At 33.3% G+C, this 19,587-nt stretch overlaps 1 long non-coding RNA gene across 1 annotated transcript; it reads right to left on the reverse strand.

Moving 5' to 3' along the window:
* Positions 1 to 2,211: 2,211 nt before the first annotated feature.
* LOC111386397 lies at positions 2,212 to 4,827 on the reverse strand. Its single transcript, XR_002701217.1, has 2 exons — positions 4,504 to 4,827; positions 2,212 to 2,391 (listed from the first exon to the last, which is right to left on the reverse strand). It is a non-coding gene; the product is annotated as an uncharacterized LOC111386397 (long non-coding RNA).
* Between the last annotated feature and the right edge of the window lie 14,760 nt (positions 4,828 to 19,587).

The following is a 19,587-nucleotide window of genomic DNA, read 5'->3' on the forward strand; positions in this document are numbered from 1 at the left end:
GGCGTGGTCTGAGCCTACAATTGAAAGATCTAAACCTTGATGTTGTGGTTTAGGGTTCTTGATGTAATCTACAGTTTTCATATTATCTTGAATGTTTTTCGGATCCTGTTTTTAATAGTATACACTATTTTCTTCTTTTTCTTCGTATTTCTTTGCATTATCCGTTAATTTTGAATATATTAAGAGGTCCTTCTTCACAAAAAATAAAAAAAAAATACAATTTTTTCTATATGTAATGTTATTTTCTATTAATATATATTTAAACAATATAATACTTTTTGTCAAAATATAATAAGAATGTAGTTAAATTTGTGAAATGGACAGTGTTATCTTATACCCAAGTTCACGATTTCGCACCAAACATCCTCGCTTATCCTTGAAAACATCTAAAAATGCTAAAAAGATTTATAATATTTTATTTCACTATCTTGTATTAACAAATTTAATAAAATCTTAATCAATCTTTTTACTAATATAATAATACTCAATTGTGTGTCAATGTATGACCACTAAGTAACAACTGTTAAACAGTAATTTGACATTATATCAATCACATAATAGGTTTTGTTACTGGCATAAGGATCCTCAATCGTGTATCTGTGTGATCTCTAAGTAACAACTTCAGATAAGGCATGATTTCTAAATATAGCAAGCTCAAAAGAGTAGACATAAAGAAAAATAGATGTGAAGTTGGTGAATTCGGCACCGTGTCATTTAAAATGGGTAAGTATCATATTGTTTGCAAGTTTACGATTTTTTCTCCAAACGTTCTCGATTATCTTTGAAAGCACTTAAACAATAGAAAAGAGCTAACATATCACATTTCACTATCTTTTCTTGTTTTAAAAGGTAACCAACGGTGTTTGGAGTGAAATCTAGACTCCATGCATAAAAATGAGACAAAAATTTTACTTAGGTGCATTTGATTGCGACCATGAAATCTATATTAAAAGAAAATAAATTCTAGGCAATTGAATTGCCAATAACTTATTAGTATGAATTTTATTAATTAAATGTGTTTAATTGATTTAGTTTTCAACACCTCTATTTTTTATTGGTGAATTGATGAGAGAGATGGGATAGATGAGAAAGATAAAGAGAGAGCGAATTACCTGGAAAATGGAAATCACCCCTCCATAAAGAAAATATTTTTGTGTTTTTCAAGAAAATATGGTCACTTGTCCAAAAGTAAGAATTTGAATGGAAAAATGATATTTTTCATGGAAATTAAGCTAATCAATTACACTCTTAGATTTATATGCTGAAAGTTCTAATTAGCTGATTTAGTTTGACCTTATGTGCGGAATTAACACAATTAAAAGTAACGAATCACTTTTAAACTGTTTATAGATGGTTAATCAAACGGTCCAATTATCCTAAGTTGAATTGTCACAGTTTGTGATAAGAAAATAGTAAATAACACGAGATATGTTGATGGAGAAATCCAACCAGGTAAAAACTCTAGAATCAAGCTAGTTACATCAACTATAGACAATATGGATTTATAGTTAGATGTTGTCTAGCCAACTGTAGTAGACTTCTCAATCTACTTCATGTAGCCTCCAAGATTCTGCAGAAACACTAGCTCCCGATCTCCAACAATTGTCTCTTCCAAGTGGATCACCAAGAATGACCAATTCTTATACTCTTCCTGTGATCGTAGTCCAATCACTCTCAATCTTCAGTGGCCTCAGAAGTTTAATTAAGAAACTACCTTCCTAAGGGTATTTAGGAAGTAGGCATTTTGAATTCAATGGATTCGATGTTTTCCCCCAACTATGGCTGCATAATCTCAAGAGTAAGTGAATTGAATCAGTGCATGAACAAGCTCTTGAATCTCTAAAGAAATGTTATGAATGTGTTATAGAGAAGAGGCACAATGAACAACCATACAAAATTTCATGACGGGCATTAAGTATTTATAGTTGAGGACAATTAGGCAATCTGAACAGTGTAAAACTCTGCAAAAGCATGGAGCAGGATTCTACGTGTAACATTATTGCTCGAGTGAGGAGTTAGCAATAGGCAAGTGAAGGTCTATTGCTAGAGTAGAGACAAGCGACACATGAGTGACGGGATTTCTGTTTTTACCGCTTGAGCAACGTCGAGGCGATAGGTTGACAAAATTGCGAAGTCTCTTTTTTCCTTATTCCGAACTCGAATCCTAACCTATGTAACTCAACTATACAATATTGCAACTAACTCCATGACTTTTTACAAAATTTTTATTTCGATCCCTTTGTTCACGAAATTGCCAATTACATAAAACCTAACAAACTCTCCTTTTGCATTCCTTGACAAAACTATACAATTAAAGTTAAGGTGGTAAAAACACAAAAATCTAATCTACCCAAGCTCTAATTTCTTGCATTCCTTGTTGAACTCCGTTTCCTGAAATTTATAACTCAAATACTAAGTATAAAAGCAACGTGATACAAGAAATATAGCAATATAGGCACATGATCATAAATAAGCATGCTAAGATGAGAAATAATATTAATGTCAATCAAAACATCAACCAAAACATTAATAATACGAAACATCAAAAACTTAAATAGCTATGCTTTATGCAATGAAATTAATCAATCTTCTTCTTACTGTAAACTCTAATTAATCAGTCATTTCACCCCCACTAACATGCAATTTTCTCTCAGGATATAATGATATAGTCTCTCCCTTTATATCCTCTCTCCCTATCGAAATAATCACTCTCCCCCTTTTTGTCACAAATAAAAAAAATCAATAAAAAAAATTAGTATCAAATTTTTTTTAACATATATTATAATAACTCAAAATGTGTAATTGATTACATGCACAAGCATAATAAATGATCAGCAAACCTTCCCACATGCACATATTGGTCATTTGTGTCATCATATTGGTCACCGACTCACCTGATTAGTAAGGAAGTCAATCTTACAAACAAACTCTTGATTCTTATTTCTATTGAAGTTTTGTTCTATTTAAGCTCAGGAATTTATAACTCCTAGGTCTTATGTGTCTTAACTCACCACAATGAAAATATGTAGGGATAAACCTAGGAACATAGTTGAGATCGTTGATTTCTATTCTTAGATTGGCGGGTCCTATGCTGATCAGTCGGAGGGACAAATGTGGTCATGAACGTACTAGCAATATTATGATATTTCTTCTTATATCCTAGACCGCCCTTGTCACCAGGCGACAACCATTCATAGAGGTTAGAAAAGACAAGAAGTTGGGACTTGGAAAACTCAATTTTGCACAAAAGATTCTTAACCTGAATTTCTAAAGTTTCATTTTCAATTGTCAGCTCACTAGCTCTCCTAAAGATCTTCTCATGCTCACTTGTGAGATCCTTAACCTGAGTATCTCTAAAGATTCGTTCATGGATTTCAACTCACTCGAGGTTGAGATAGATTCTTGAAGCCAAGCTAACAATTTATCTTTCTCCAACTCGAGTTCTTTAACCTTCGCACCTAAGGCTTTATTTGTAGTTAGAATCCAAATGCCATTCTCATAGGTTCTATCATAAGATTCATGAATATCTCCCTTAGTATCAGAATCTTCCTCTGATTCTTCAGAACTATCTATGTCCTTAGTCATGTTGCTCCCCTTATCAGATCCACTTCTCATCCTAACTCCTCTTTATTAGGGGAATTTGAATTTGATGACTCTCTACGACTATTCCTCATAATGCTTAAGGCCTAAGACTTATCATTTGTGGGTTTAGCTAATGTCAGTTCATAAGTTTGGAAAGATTCAACCACCTTAACAGAGTCCATATCCTTACTTTCTTCAATAACCATGATTTTGGCCTAAATCGTTCAGATAAGGATCTAATGATTTTCTGACTATCATAGGCTTCGAGATTCTCGCACCTAGGTTGAAGCTAGAATTAATTATGTCATTTAGGCTCGCATAGAATTCATCTAAGGTCTTGTCCTCTTTCATCATAATCTCTTCAAACCTAATGATCAGCATCTGCAATTTAAAGTTCTTAATAGCCTGAGTTCTCTTATATGTGGCCCGTAAAATATTCCAAGCCTCTTTAGCTACCTCATACATGGCCATAAACAATGCATGCAAAGCTTTGTTGTCCCAATTACATTCTCCTGGGTTTGTTTTGGTCCAATTCGCAATAGGAGGAGAGATTACTACATTATCAATCGTAGAACTAGGGGTAGCCCAACAATTAACAACACTCAACCAAACGCATTCATCCATAAATTTTAAAAAGGGTCTCATTCTAACCTTCAAGTATACATAATTACTAACATCAAAATATGGTGGGATAGATAGTGAGGCCAAGAATCGAATTTTGGCTCTGAAACCAACTGAAAGTTCTAATTAACTAATTTAGTTTGACCTTACGTGTAGAATTAACACAATCAAAAGCAATAAGTCACTTTTTAATTGTTTATGAATGGTTAATCAAACTATTCAATTATTTTAAGTTGAATTGCCACAGTTTATAATATGAAAACAGTAAATAACACACATATGTTGGCGGAGAAACCCAACTGGATAAAAACTTGGGGACCAAGCCAGTTATCTCCACTATAGACAATATGAATTTATAGTTAGATGCTGCCTCCCCAACTCCACTAGACATCCCGATCTACTTCTTGTAACATCAAAGATCCTGCTAAAACCACGAACTTCCAATCTCCAATAATTGTCTCTTCCAAGTGGATCTCAAAAATGAACAATTCTCTACTATTTCTGCACTTGTAGTCTAACCTCTCTCAATCTTTGTAGCCTCTGAAGTTTAATTGAGAAATTACTTTACTAAGGTTGTTTAGGAAATTGGAGTTTTGAATTCTAAAATGTCTACTATGATGGATTGTAATTTAATTTAATCTTTATCCGTTTGGAAGTGTGCATTTGGATAATCGTGTAATATTTATCTTATAATAAATAAAGTATATATACATGCCCAATCAAATGAAAATGATAAGATGTTTATATGTTTAAATATGTGGACAAAATTGATATGAAAATAAGTTTTCTAATTATTTTAATGGCTTTTATAATTATGAATTGAAAGATTTGGTCAACCAAAGTTTTTTAGTTAAAAGAACCCCCAACTTAATATCAAAAGCTTTAAAGCCGTATAGTCTACGTTGTTATTATTATATGTAAAAGTCCTATTTATCTTTTACTTGAATGTCTAAAATGTCAGCGTCGAAAGCCCTAATTCCCCTATATTCATTGATCGCTATTTTCTTCATTCTTCAAAAACCCAATGTAAGCCTTACTTTCTTCTTTTACTTCATATTTCTTTGCATCATCCGTTAATATTGATTTTATTAAGTGGTCTTTCATCAAAAAATAATTTTTTCGTTATCTACTGTTATTTTCTATTGGTATATCTTTAAAGTTTTTGTTAAAATATAATAGGAATGTAGTTAAATTGGTGAAAAGGACACCCTGTTTTTATTAAATTAATAAGTGTTGTCTTATACCCAAGGCAACGATTTCAAACCAAAGATCCTCACTTATCCTTATAAACATTTAAATATACTAAAAAGATATAAAATATTTTATTTCACTATCTTGTATTGACAAATTTAATAAAATTTGAATCAATCTTGTTACTAGTATAAGAATACTCAACTGTGTGTCAATGTATGACCACTAGATAACAACTTATCAATCAAGATTTCTGAATATAATAGGAATATGTTTTCATCAACTCTAAGCTCATATCAGCGAACACAAAGACAAACAAACTAAAAATTTGTAAAAAGGGAGTCGTATTGTTTAAAATGGATAAATATCATTTTTCTGCTCGTGATCTCAATTTCACTCTAAACATTATTGGTATTTTGAAAATATGTAAAATAATAAAAAGAGCTAAGATATTAAGTTTCACTATCCAATCTTGAATAATTTAATAGAATTTGAGGCAACAAATTGATGAATTTAATAGAATTTGAGGCATTGAACAATGAATTTAATAAAATTTGAGTCAACTTTGTTACTAGTATATAGATACTTATGTGCCATTGTAACAACTTATCAATAATAACTTAAGATCGAGCATGGTTTCTAAATGTAATTGAAATGTAATTATAGGCTCATACGAGCGGACATGAAGACAAATAGTCCTGAAATCGGTGAAAAGTGTACCTTGTGATTTAAAATGGGTAAGGGTCGTTTTTGTGCACAGGTCGTGAAATTGGTGAAATCGGTACCATGTCATTTAAAATGGGTAAGTATCGTTTTGTTCACAAAGGTTACGATTTTTCTCCAAACATTCTCAATTATCTTTGAAAGCACTTGTGCAATAAAAAAGAGCAAACATATCGCGTTTCACCATCTTCTCCTGTTTTAAAAGATAACCAAAAATGTTTTTAGTGAAATTCGGACTCCATGCATAAAAATGGCACGAAGTTCTTACTTAGGTGCATTTGATTGTGAGTATGGCATTTACATGGAAAGAAAAAAAAATTATAGGCAATTGAATTACCTATAGTTTCTGGAAATTATTAATTAAATGCATATGATTGACTTAGTTTTCATCCTAAAAACTATTATACTTGTCCATTTTTTATTGTTGAATAGATGATAGAGAGAAAGAGAGTGAATTACTAGAAAAATAGAAATCACCACTTCCTAAAGAAAGTGCTCTCCCTTTTATTTTATTTATTATTATTATTATTTTTTTTTTAGAAAATATGGTTATATGATCAAAAGTTAAAAAATATTTTCCATCGAAAAATTGTCAATCAAACACCCCAAAAATAGGAATTTTTGGTGGAAAAATGACGTTTTTCATGAAAGTAAAGTTAATCAAATACACTTAGATTTCTATGCAGTCACACATAAGTTAGTATCCTATACTAGCAAACAAAATTCAAATTATGGTAAAGTCGTCATGATAAGATAATGAAACACGCGTTTCTTTTTTTTTTCTTTTTTAATGCTCTTGAAGATAAAAGAGGATGTTTGGAGTGAAATCGATAACGCGTTCACAAAAATAAAACTTACCCTTTTAAATGACAAGTGGTGTTTTCACCAATTTCAGGTCATTTGTCTTTAGAAATTTGCTATTTGTATATTAATTTTTGACATTTTAGTTGACACTTGCATTATTGTCAAGTATCAATTTGATGAAAAACTGTTTGAAATTTAAACTGTCTAATAAAATAATGATATGTGACAAAGTGTAAGCTAAAATGTAGCAAGGTTCTTGCCTTTATGTCCACTCATATGACCCTAGAATTGATAAAAATACATTCATAGTCCATTTGGACACCGCATTGATCTAAACTTGTTACTTATATTTTATGAAGTGAAACGAGTATCACTAAACTACCAATGAAGTTAACATAAATTCTATTAAAGTCGTCAGTACAAGATATTGAAACAAATATCTCATCTCTGTTTCGATTTTCAACTTTTTCAAAAGTGACTGAGGATGTTTGGAGTGAAATTGAAACTATGTGCATAAATATAAACTAATCATTTTTAAACGACAATGTGCCATATTCACCATTTTCATGTTCCTTTGCCTTTATGTCTGCCATATGACTCTAGAATTCATTAAATGACATTCCAACTCCATTAGGACACCGTGCTAGATCCAAAGTTGTTAGAGGCCTATGTTGTGACATGCAAGTCAGTATTCAAATCTATAATCTATCTATAATGTATTAAAGTATCACATCAAGCGAGAATCATTTTTTAGACTATTTTAATCCCTCTACAATTCAATTATTTCAATAATACCTTACTTTTCGTCTTTCGATATGTAATAAATACTACATAATTATTATCGTTTATGAAATTTGTGTTATTAATTCTCAATTAATTAATATTCACATTAATCTAGATTCAATGAATTTTCATTTCATGAATCTTGAATTATAGGAATTTAGAGTTATTATAGATGAATTTATTCATATTCATGTATCTAAAACATTTAATGGATGTTTAAATTTATGTATTAACAATTAATTTTTAAGTATCAAATGTAATATAAAAAGATTGCTCATTTATATTATTTCATCATTACAAAAAATTTGAATCATAGAAATTGAGTTTTGAGAGTATAATTTAAGTACAATTTTCTTCTCTTAAATTTCTATTCTAAATTTTATTTGCTTTAATTCGTCCGATACACATCAAATCCTTTAACAAATTGGTACAAAATATTACTTTTACATCACTCATAAAGTATTTTAGAATAACGTGCAATGCATGTTCAACTTTGACTAACTCTATTAAAGTTGTCATGACGAGGCATTAAAACAAAAATACATATCTTTATTTATTTATTTATTTTTTAAACTATTTCAAAGATAAACGAGGAAGTTTGGAGTGAAATTGAAATTCTGTCCAAAAAAATTACACTTACCCTTTTAATGAGGGTACATTTTAACAAATTTCAGTGGTGTGAAGTGTTTTTAAAGGACAATTATTAGGTCAAATTTGTAATTGACAATGTCTAAATTAGTTATTTACAGTTTTCTTATTGAAAATCATGAGTTAAGTTGTAATTAAAGTCAAAATAGCATAGGATTCATATTATAGTCCTCTGGGAAGTCAAGGAGATCAAACATGGGCCAAAGAGAAAAGTCGACACGTTGGTCGCTCGCTTCATGCACACCTCGTGCTCAAGTGCTTACACCAAGACCATTGGCGCTCAACCTTTGTGAACTCAATCTTCGAGCGGCGGATTCACCGTTCGGTGCACACGAGGGGTTCGATCGAATGATAGATTGAATTCTAGGAGGCCTAGTTTGCGTAAAATAATGTTGAAAAATCATTTCATTTTAGACCAAGGTCCAAGCCTTCCTCCCACACATTGAGTTCTTTTCGAATTCCATGGCCTCTTGTCATCTTTTTTAGTCAATACTTGACTTCGCTTCTGCATAATTAGTAGGTTCACCATCCTCAACTAATAATACTTGATTAGTAATTATGAATTCATACTTTCTGGGAAGTCAAATGACCCTACTTGATTTACGCTGAGCTGACGTGTCCTCGGGAATCTCTATATCCTAACCAAGAGTCTATCTCTCAGCAAGTATGGGATCAAACTCGGGTTCATCTAATTAGTCAACAGTATCTGTGGATTCATGAATTTTTTTCAAGTTTTATCTTGCTCCCACTACCCTTTCCTAGAATAAACTCTCTCTCTAGGAATATAACATATTTTGTGATGAACACCTTCTTCTCAATGAGATTATAGAACTGATATCCAATTTTCTCTTTTGGATATTCCACAAATATGCATTTATCGGATCTAGCCTCAAGCTTATTCTATTCGTTACGCTTCACATAAGTATCACAGCCCCAAACTTTCATATGAGATAAGTTAGGTATTTTCCTCTCCATAACTCATATGGAGTTTTGTCGACCGATTTAGATAGGACACGATTTAGTGTGTAGCACGTAGTAATTTGTGCATGACCCCAAAATGATTTCGGGATGTTTACATGGCTCATCATTGATCGTACCATATCTAATGATGTGTGATTCCTCCGTTCAAATACACCATTATATTGTGATGTACATGACGAAGTCCACTGCGAGAGAATCTCATTCTCTTTTAGACGATTTAAAAATTCTCCAACTCGATCTGATCTCAGCGTGAGAATATTTTTACATGTCTATTTCTCTACTTCAAGTTTGAATTCCTTGAACTTTTCAAGTATTTCATGCTTAAATTTCATTGGATATACATAACTATATCTAGAATGATTATCAGTAAATGTGATGAAGTAAGAGAACCTACCTCTAGCGATGATTGTCATGGGTCCACATAAATAAGTATGTATTAGTCCCAGCAGCTTCGTAACTCTTTTTCCTTTTCCAGTAAAAGGAAATTTTGTCATCTTGACTAATAGACACAACTCGCATTTGTCAAATGATTCAAATTTAGTTGACCCCAAGTATCCATCTTTATGTAACTTGGAAATGCGTTTTCTCGTTGATATGACCAATCGGCAATGCCAGAGAGTATTATTCAGATCATCACTTTTTTATGCCTTTTATTTTCTTTACTCATAATAGATAACTTAGTATCAAGAATGTAAATCCCATTTTGCAACACATCACAACCATAAATGATCTCATCTTTATAAAACGAACGATAATTGTTCTTAATATTAATTGAAATACCATTCATGTCCAAACATGGAATAGAAATAATATTTTCAATAATGGCGGGGACAAAATAACAATTTTCTAATTCTAATACTAAGCCCGAAGGCAATGGTAAAAAGTATGTCCCTACAGCTAATGCAGCAATTTTTGCTCCATTTTCTACACGCATGTCAACTTCTCTTTTCTGTAGTGGTCTATTTTCTCTTTAGTCCTTGCATATTTATACAATATATGAGATCCACATCCAATAGCTAATGCCCAAGAAGATAATGAGGTAGACATATTAACCTCAATAACAAAAATACTTGAAGTAGAAGCATTAGAAGACTTCTTTCCCTCCAAGCTTGCGAGGTAAGTATTGCAGTTCTTCTTCCAATGACCTTTCACTCCACAGTGCTAACACGGGTCATTAGACATAGTATTGTCCTTGTTCAATTTGACCGCTTTGTTATTACTCTTAGACTTATTGGATGTTTTTTTAAAACTTTCTTTGGTCTTCCTCTTAGTGCCCTGGGAGGATTGAATAGCTAAGACATACCCAGTACTAGTTTTAACATTGAGCTTGACAGTTTTAAACATATTAAGCAACTTAGGAAGTGTGCATTCGATTTTATTCATGTTAAAGTTCACAATGAACTGTGAATAACTCTCTGACAGAGATTGTAAAACCAAGTCAATACTTAGTTCGTGATCCATGATGACACCCAATTGGCCCAATTTCTCAATAAAGCCAATCATCTTTAGCACATGAGCACTGACTAAAGATTTTTTTTGCCATTTTACATCGGTTCAGTTGCTTGGAGGTCTCATATCCCTTCACACGTGATTGTTCATCATACATCTCATTGAGATGAAGAATCATAGTGTAAGCATCCATACCTCCATGTTGTTTCTACAACTCAGGTAACATAGCTACATGCATCACACATGTTGTAAGTGTTATCGTCATCACCGTGTTTGTTATAGCAGCCTCATCTTCCTCGGTTAAGTTTTAAGTAGGTACCCCCGGAAAGGGCGGCTCAAGACATACCTAATTTTCTCATGCCTGACAACATTTCTCAAATTGCAGTGCCAACCAAGAAAATTTGGTCGGGTCAATTTGTTGGCATCCAATATGCCTCTCAAATTCATATGATTACTCGTCATTCAAAATTTGTAAATGATGAAAAATAAATAATTAATATGTATTATAGTCATTGCACAAATTTAATATGGACTCTCGTTAAACATGCACCCACTATTTAAAATAAATTCACGACCCTCGTACATAAATTATTGGAATCCACATTTGATTCCCAGTGGGCTAGGACCCCATCCGTTTTATTAAGATTTTAAGTGTAATCAACAAACCTTAATAAAATATTTGAGTAAATAATTTTATCAATTGTATCTCCACACAACTCTCAGATTATTAAGCTGATAACTCTTTGTCTTCACATATCTCATATATTAGCTTAACATGCCTCTAAAATTTATCTCTTTTAGTAGTCTCAACAAAAGATAAATTTTAGTCAAGTTGAATCCATCATTCAGAAATATCAAATATTTCATGGAGTCAAACATATCCCTTGTAGAACAATCCTTTTAATTTATCAGTAATTCACATTCGCCGTCCCAGATTGACAGCTAGTAATGTGTCAGTGCAATAAATGTGACGAAAAATATCACGTGGTGTGACAAAATCTAGCTCATTCATTTACCATGAAACTATAATTCCTTCATCAATATGATCCAATCAATTATGAGATATGGAAGTGTGTGAATCATGATTATCGATCATATCTTTCATTCCACTATTAAGTCGATATAAGTTAAAATCTCTCTTTCAATTTATGAGAATACCTTGGCCAAAGATTTCGTTATCGATTTAATTGAATGAAATGTAGATCATAATCTTCTGCTATCTAAAAGTCGAATCCTCTATTGGTAATTCACAACTTTCATATGATTCTTGACATACTTGAACGACGCCGTATTAGTGGCCATTAGCAAAGCAACATCCAACACCGCCATAGTATGACTATCCTCATGTAAGGCACTATGATGACTTCAAGTCGGAGAACCAATTCTACTATCGAACGTTAGAAATTAATCACTGGCACTCAAATAGTTATCCCTATGGAATCTTTCTGCGGGTCTCTAATGTTTTGTTTTGTAACAAAACATCCATGTGTTCACTCAAGTGTCATCACTTTAGTTTGTGAGATCAACTACTTATTTCACAAGTAAGAAATGTCACACGTGGTGGTCTATCCTTAATAACGATATTAGTATCTCGTTATTACTTATGACCATGGATTATTTAAGATCCAACCAAAAGTAATTTGTAACTCACAATCACGACTCCTAGTCATTAACACATTACCGAAACATGAATCTACGGACACTATTATTTAAATTATTCACCAGAGTATTGATTTAAATAAATAATAGATCTTGCTAAAAGTAAATGCATCAAACATATTAAAAGTGTTTAAAACCTAAATCGATTGAACCTAGGGCATAAGACTCACATTTTTCTTTCTTGTAATTTTATTGTTTTGGTAAAAATTTTAGTAGTGACTAAGAATTTTGTAAAACCAGAACTTTGAGGATTGCCTATCATGAAATGCAGCAATAAGTCATTATCGATGCTTGGTGGTTCAGCCTTTGCTGCCTGGTTTCAAGGACATTTTATTTCTCGTCAAAGACACAGAGGTGTTGTCACAATGTTACGGTCTTCAATTTGCGCTCAACAATGGCTACAATTTATAGTATGGTCGGATGTGATGCTCAAAATGTAATTCAAGGTTGGATTTCAAACAGTAATTCAATCTAAATCTTCTGTCATTTCGGACTCTTGACTTGATGAAATGAGTTATAGTTGTACTACTATATTCCTAGACTTAAGAATAGAGTATCCCACCAAGGAGAAAACGTTGCTACAAAAATGCTTGTTGAATATGCATGGGGTACTCAACCGCCCAAAATAGCGATATGGTCCCTCAATAGGTGCCTACCGGCCCTCGAGCAGCATGTTTATCCGAGAGGATCTTGTTTGCATTTTACATACTTTTTCCAATCCTATTCAACCTCTAACAATTCATATTATAAATACCCAAGCATAGGTTCGTTCCAAAGTGCGATGAATCATGGTTTTATACTGGAGATCATATTATTAAAGATCCAAAACACATTTTTAAGATCTCTTGATCCAACCAAAAGATCAAAGATTCATAATTATTCCTAAAATATTATTTTACAATTGGCTGAACCTTTATTTTAGTCCAGAAAACATCCTACTAAGGTCATATATCTTTCACTATTTCTTCCTTCAATTAAATATCAAATGACAAAATACCATGTTAGATTCTTGACTAATTGAGTGAATCACTTGACTAAATTGATGATTCAAATGTCTAAGATTACATATTCTTTTGAAAAGATTTGGGTTAAAAGGAATGAACTCTCTAGTCAAAGCGATGTTTATTGTGGCATCCCTCATGTTGCTCTTCATGGTAAAAAATACTTGTGTTCCACATTAAATATGTATTTAGGTTCATGCACCTGCATTATTCATGGAATCTTCATATCCATGCATGCACTCTATTTTTTTTATTATCTCTATTTTTTGTGCATTATCCATTTTTTTAGATAAAAATTAAAAATTACAAAATATGAATAAAAAAAAGTTTGAAAAAGAAAAATAATTTTTGATAATTATAATACTTTTAAATGATTTCCTTAGATATATTATGTTATGATCAAGTACTAGTACAATTAATGAACGATGAATGAAGTTTTAATTAACTTTGTTTAGAACTTATTTGGAATACTTGGTATAGGTTATTTCATGTATCATCTGCACTGCATATGTTAAGCTTTTATGAGTAAGTTTTGACCCTGTGTGTAAGATTTGGGATAGGTCATCGAGTTGTGAATAACTTTTAACTAATTGACATAAGTTTTCGTATATTTCCTCCAAAGTAAAAGATTATTCAGCTTCAAATTATTTGAACTTCATAAAAAATTGTGAGGAGTCTTAAACTTTTCTTTGTAATCTTTATAACTTGAGTAAGATCTTAAAATATTGTGCCCTATAGTCATGTGATTTTAGAGTCATTTGGAACGCTTAATAAAGAAAAGTCTACACATAAGATATGAAAAATAAGATAAAATATGTCGTTTTATGGAAGTCAACAAAGCAAACGTGTATAGCTCGATCAATGGTAGAATAAGAGTTTATTTTGAACAAAGTTGGAAAAGAAGCAGAATGACTTCGTAACTTCTTGGAAGATACTCCATATTGGCCTAAGCTAGTACCTGCAATGGGTATACACTTTGATAGTTAATAAGCGATTGAAAGGGCATAAATCAATATGTATAATGGTAAGTTTAGACATATACATCGTAGACACAATACCATTAAGCAACTATTCTCCAATGATATCATCTTTATAGATTATGTGAACTCAAAGACATCGTGGATCCACTTACGAAAAGTCTATTAAGAGATCAAGTACGTTGCCTATCAAGAGGAAAGATATTAAAGTCTACTATGTAAGAGTCTTTATAAGCAGCACGACGCTTGTATTGCTCTCCCACAACCCCGTTTTCACGGTTTAGGCTGCTTCCATTTCGCTCGCCGCTACTATGGGAATCGCTTTTGCTTTCTTTTCCTCTGGCTACTAAGATGTTTCAGTTCGCCAGGTTGTCTCTTGCCTGCCCATGGATTCAGCAGCAGTTCGAAAGGTTGCCCTATTCGGGATGGTAACCCTATCTCGTTGACCGGAGATCACAATATCTTAGTTCAAGAGGGAAACTAAATTATGAAAATTCAATTAAGCTCTTGGGGGAATACTTCACAACTCATTCTTATGGTAATTAAAGTGCTATAGCAAAATGGTAAAGGTTAAGATATGTTTTTAATGATTCATATATCTTGACTAAATCAAATGGGTTAGGACAGAATGCTCTTAATAGAAGATCACCTATTTAAGCGTAAAGTGGGACTGTTTAAACAAAAATCTTTCGAGGCCAAAATTTTCTAAACACTTATAATACTTAAGAGTAGTCAGCGTCAAAATGAATCAAGTCATGAGAACCATGAACGGCTTAGGGAAAATATCTATATAAGCATTGTTCTCTTGGTTTATACCAACAGCTGAATGGTTTGAGACATCACTTTCACTAATTAGCCAAGTAAATCTGATAATATTTTGTTAAGAAAGATTCAATGTCGGAAGCTACCTTACCTAATGCAGTGGATTTCTACACTCTCTCTACGAAGCATAATATTTTCACATTGCATGAATATATTTGAACTTCCATTTAAGTGGAGGATTGTTAAAATTTAGTTTAAAGATTGACAAATTTGGTTTAAGTATAAACTTGAAATATGACTCTGTGTCAACTTTGATCAAACATTCGGACTTGATTCAAGTGTCAAATTATAAAAATAAATAGGCTAACTTCTTCTACTCGTCGAGTTGATCGTCATAATCTATTTGGAATATCAACCAATTTTTGGATGAATAAGAAATTGTGGTCCAAAGTTAGAAGGAAAAATGAGGAGAAAAAGAGGAAAAATCATGTAGTACTGCCGCTCGAGTAGTAGGCTAGCACTAAGCGAGTGGCGAAGCTGTCGCTAGAGCAATAGGCTAGTAGCAAGCGAGTGAAAATTTTCTGTTGAAAATATGTCACTAGTGCTGAAGTGAGAGGCCAACAACAAGCTAGCGGCAACAAGGAATGCCTCCTTTCTTGTAGGTTGCTAAGTTTTGGGGCGCATTTCATCACTCACAACCTCACCTCTTCTATAAATATGACCCTTTGGACATCCATTATACATCCAATATCATTTGCATTAAGCATTACATCAAAATGTCTTGCAAAAGCTTTTTGAAAATCATTCAAAATTAGTTTCTTGTAGAGGAAAAAAAAAATTGTTTGAGTTCGTTGTTGTTTGGCTACAGGTGCCTAATCCGTTAGCACCGATGCGGGACAACTTTATTTTAAGGAAAATGTGTTAATCACTTGACTTGGATCTCTTTTCTCACTTTCTTTTCATCCTCCTTTTCCCTTTTTTGTTTCTAATTTACATAGATTTTTATTACGCTCTTGCGAATTAAACTTAAACCATTATATTGTATCAATCAAATAACCATTTCTTTACACGTCTCACCAATAATTTTTTGGGTAGAAGATGGATGGTGGGGGATAGGTGTCTCTTGCTTTTAGCATCGGTTTCCACCTGACAACGTGTTTCTTCAACATCCATGGCACAGATTATAAGATTCTTTCCTTTTCCTTTTGCAATAAAGGGGCTTATTTTACAAGATTCTTGAATTTTTATTCACAGAGATAGTTTAGCTTAATCATCAAGCCAACATTATCTTACTGGATTGACTGTTGACAGCAAATTTCACTTACATTGAAAGTTTAAAGCAGCCATATATATATATATACACACACACACTTTGTTTGAGAAAAATAAAAAAAAAGCAAGCAGCCAGCAGATCTATTGAATCAGAGATTGCCAACGCCAATGATTATTGAATCTGCATTCTCAAAAATTATATTAGGTCAACTGCGTATCCTACATTCATAAGAAACTTTACGCAATTATATTTTATGTTTTTTTAATATTCATTTTGGTATAAAATAATTTGTTAGATTTTATTATTATTGTTCTTGTTGTTGTTGTTGTTGTTGTTGTTGTTGTTGCCCGGAAGATGTATGTCTTTGTGAGTTTTTTTACCAACTAAATAACCACATCAAAAATTTCATTAATTATAGTTTTGTAGTGGAAATCTCTCTATAAATCTTGATTCCGGGCTCATAAAACAATCAAACGAACACCGGTTTACCTCGGCTCGATCCAAGACTTTCGGCTTCACTTTGGACTACCCAAACTCTCTCAAATCCCACAAGGAGAAGAGTGGTAGTGTTAGCAATCCACAAATGTATGGAGAGGAAGAAGAAGATGTCACAATGGTTGAATCTCACTCACAACCTCACGTGACTTCCCTCTCTTTCGGTTGCCTCTCTTCTCTCAACTCTCCTCTCCATTGCTACGACACACACACACACCACCAAAAACGGCTAGGAGATAAATACATATATAGGTTAGTTTAGGTCAATCCAATTGGGCCTAGGGTTCACTAAGAGAGCTGCCAATTAACCTAAACTAATGGGCCAATATTAAGCTTCATATTAATTACTAAATGGTCCAACTAACAAATAATCATCCGACCCAAACCGAGCCATACAAAAGTGTAATTCATCTCCGAGCCGAGCCAAGTCCATGGTGTCGATAAATAATCCGACAACTGTTTTAAATCATCGCCCGGATTATTGGGTATCAAAAAATCCAACAATCTCCACCTTGATGCCCAATAATCTAAAAGCAACGAAAACACATACTTTATACTTGCACAATCAAGGTAATCCAATAAAATTGGAATCACAGACCTTACCTCATGTTTTGAACCGAAACACATACCATACTTGCTCTACGTACTCATCCGGGCTAAGGTCAAGAACACCCAAGTAGAAACAAGTATTCACAGTGAACAAACAATCATGTGATGAAGATATATATAGGATAACACACATAGAGATCTTTTCAAAATCACGTTCACACAGAACCACAAATTAACACTTAGTTAATCAACACATGGTCATGCAGATATGTGACAAATGCATAAATGACCCCATGAAAAATTCACCACACTTATCCTATCTCATTCCATGTTATCCCACCTCGAGAACACGTATCTCCTCTCATAGCCCACCATGCTCACTAAACCAATCACTTAACTCATGTCTAACTGGCAAGTCACAATAGATCCTAAGCTCTCGATATAATCCACTGTCACCATATCACTTTTCCCAACCTACGTGGATAATGGGACTCCACCTTACAGAAGTGATAGAAGTGTCTCTCTCACACTTCACCTGTACAGGGTCTCTTTCACGGATAAAGGATTCTATACATTTGATCACATCTCCGTTTCGTGATCCAAATGTCACACTGTACATCCCTCGTGCATATCACCAATGTCCCTCTAGGCATCTATACTCCACCTTACCAAAAAACATCCAACTCACTGCTAATGCATCTCAAATTCACTATGGTAAATCAACACCTTTCGGTGACCACAAAGGTTACTCCAATTACCAAAGCTCCAAAAATCCACAAAGAAAACGGCGAAGGTGGCACTCATAAAGAAAAATCGAATAAAGAGTCGGTTACTTCACAACATTCACAAAAGGAAGAATATAACTCTAACATGACTGCCTCACATAATCTCAAAAACCACATAGGCTCACAAAGATAAAGAAGAGAAACGGTTGCCCAACTTTCTTCTCACTACCACAATCTCACACAACTCATAGAGCAAATAGAGTACACCACAAAACTTAACCCACAATGCATGTAAACATATTACACAAAGTAATAAGTCACTCTAATTCATGCAATTATACATCAAACATATTGAAAGTGTAAAATCAACATTGCAACAGAATTAAGTGACCACATACATGCAGAAAGGATTACACACAGATGCGATGCAGTAACCAAGTTTATTCTCTCAATAAATCTCACTAGGATCACTACTCAACCCTAAAGTCACATTCACCTCGTTTCTATTCTCATCTTTCCTTTTATTATCATCCTAGGACAATCTATGTCACCACGTCCAAATTTTATAACAGTTAAAACATTTCTTATTTTTCGCACTTACCTTAGACCTACATTTGCCACCAATGCCAAATAATGACCACCAGTAAAGTATGAACATAATTCACATAGAATAGTCTAGTAAACTTTCGTAAGGCCACATGCAATTCTAATAATGTAGAAAAATTGACAGCAAATTCACAAAGAATTTAAGGTAAATAATTCCTAGGTCTAGCAATAGGCAATGGTTACCCCTTAATGGTAACCCCAAACCGAATGCCACCCCACACGATGACCTCTAATGCAAAAAATAAATTACTCTACACATTTATTTCAACTGCAATAATAAAAAGCAAAGAATACGATATCGAGCGGACCACGTTTGAATGTCCATAAATATCAAGAGACGTGAATTCACCACTTCAGGACTATCACTCTTCATCATAAAGTCAACAGCAATCACAGCAACATGAAAACAGCACCCGACACTAGAACTCCCAAGGGTAAAATCGTCTAGCTTTTACTGCATTGCTCAAAACTGAAATTTACAACATTGCAGGGTCCGTATCGTCACCAACAACATTCTGTCTAAAGACACCATCGCTAGATTCCTGCTTATGTGCCCACATGCGCCTCGCCAGAGTTACCACACGCCGGCGTTGGACGGCCATGCGCCGGCTACCTGTCATCCTTTCAGCTTCTTCTCCACCTGCACAATCCACCGGTAGTATTCGTTTTGCCAAACTCCTTTTGGTTTCACCAGAAAAATGCCAAAACAGATCCAGTAGAAAATTTAAAAAACCAAACAGTTTCTGCCTCTGATTTTT

Source organism: Olea europaea, unplaced genomic scaffold, assembly GCF_002742605.1.
Source record: "Olea europaea var. sylvestris unplaced genomic scaffold, O_europaea_v1 scaffold3545, whole genome shotgun sequence".
NCBI classification, from domain to species: domain Eukaryota; kingdom Viridiplantae; phylum Streptophyta; class Magnoliopsida; order Lamiales; family Oleaceae; genus Olea; species Olea europaea.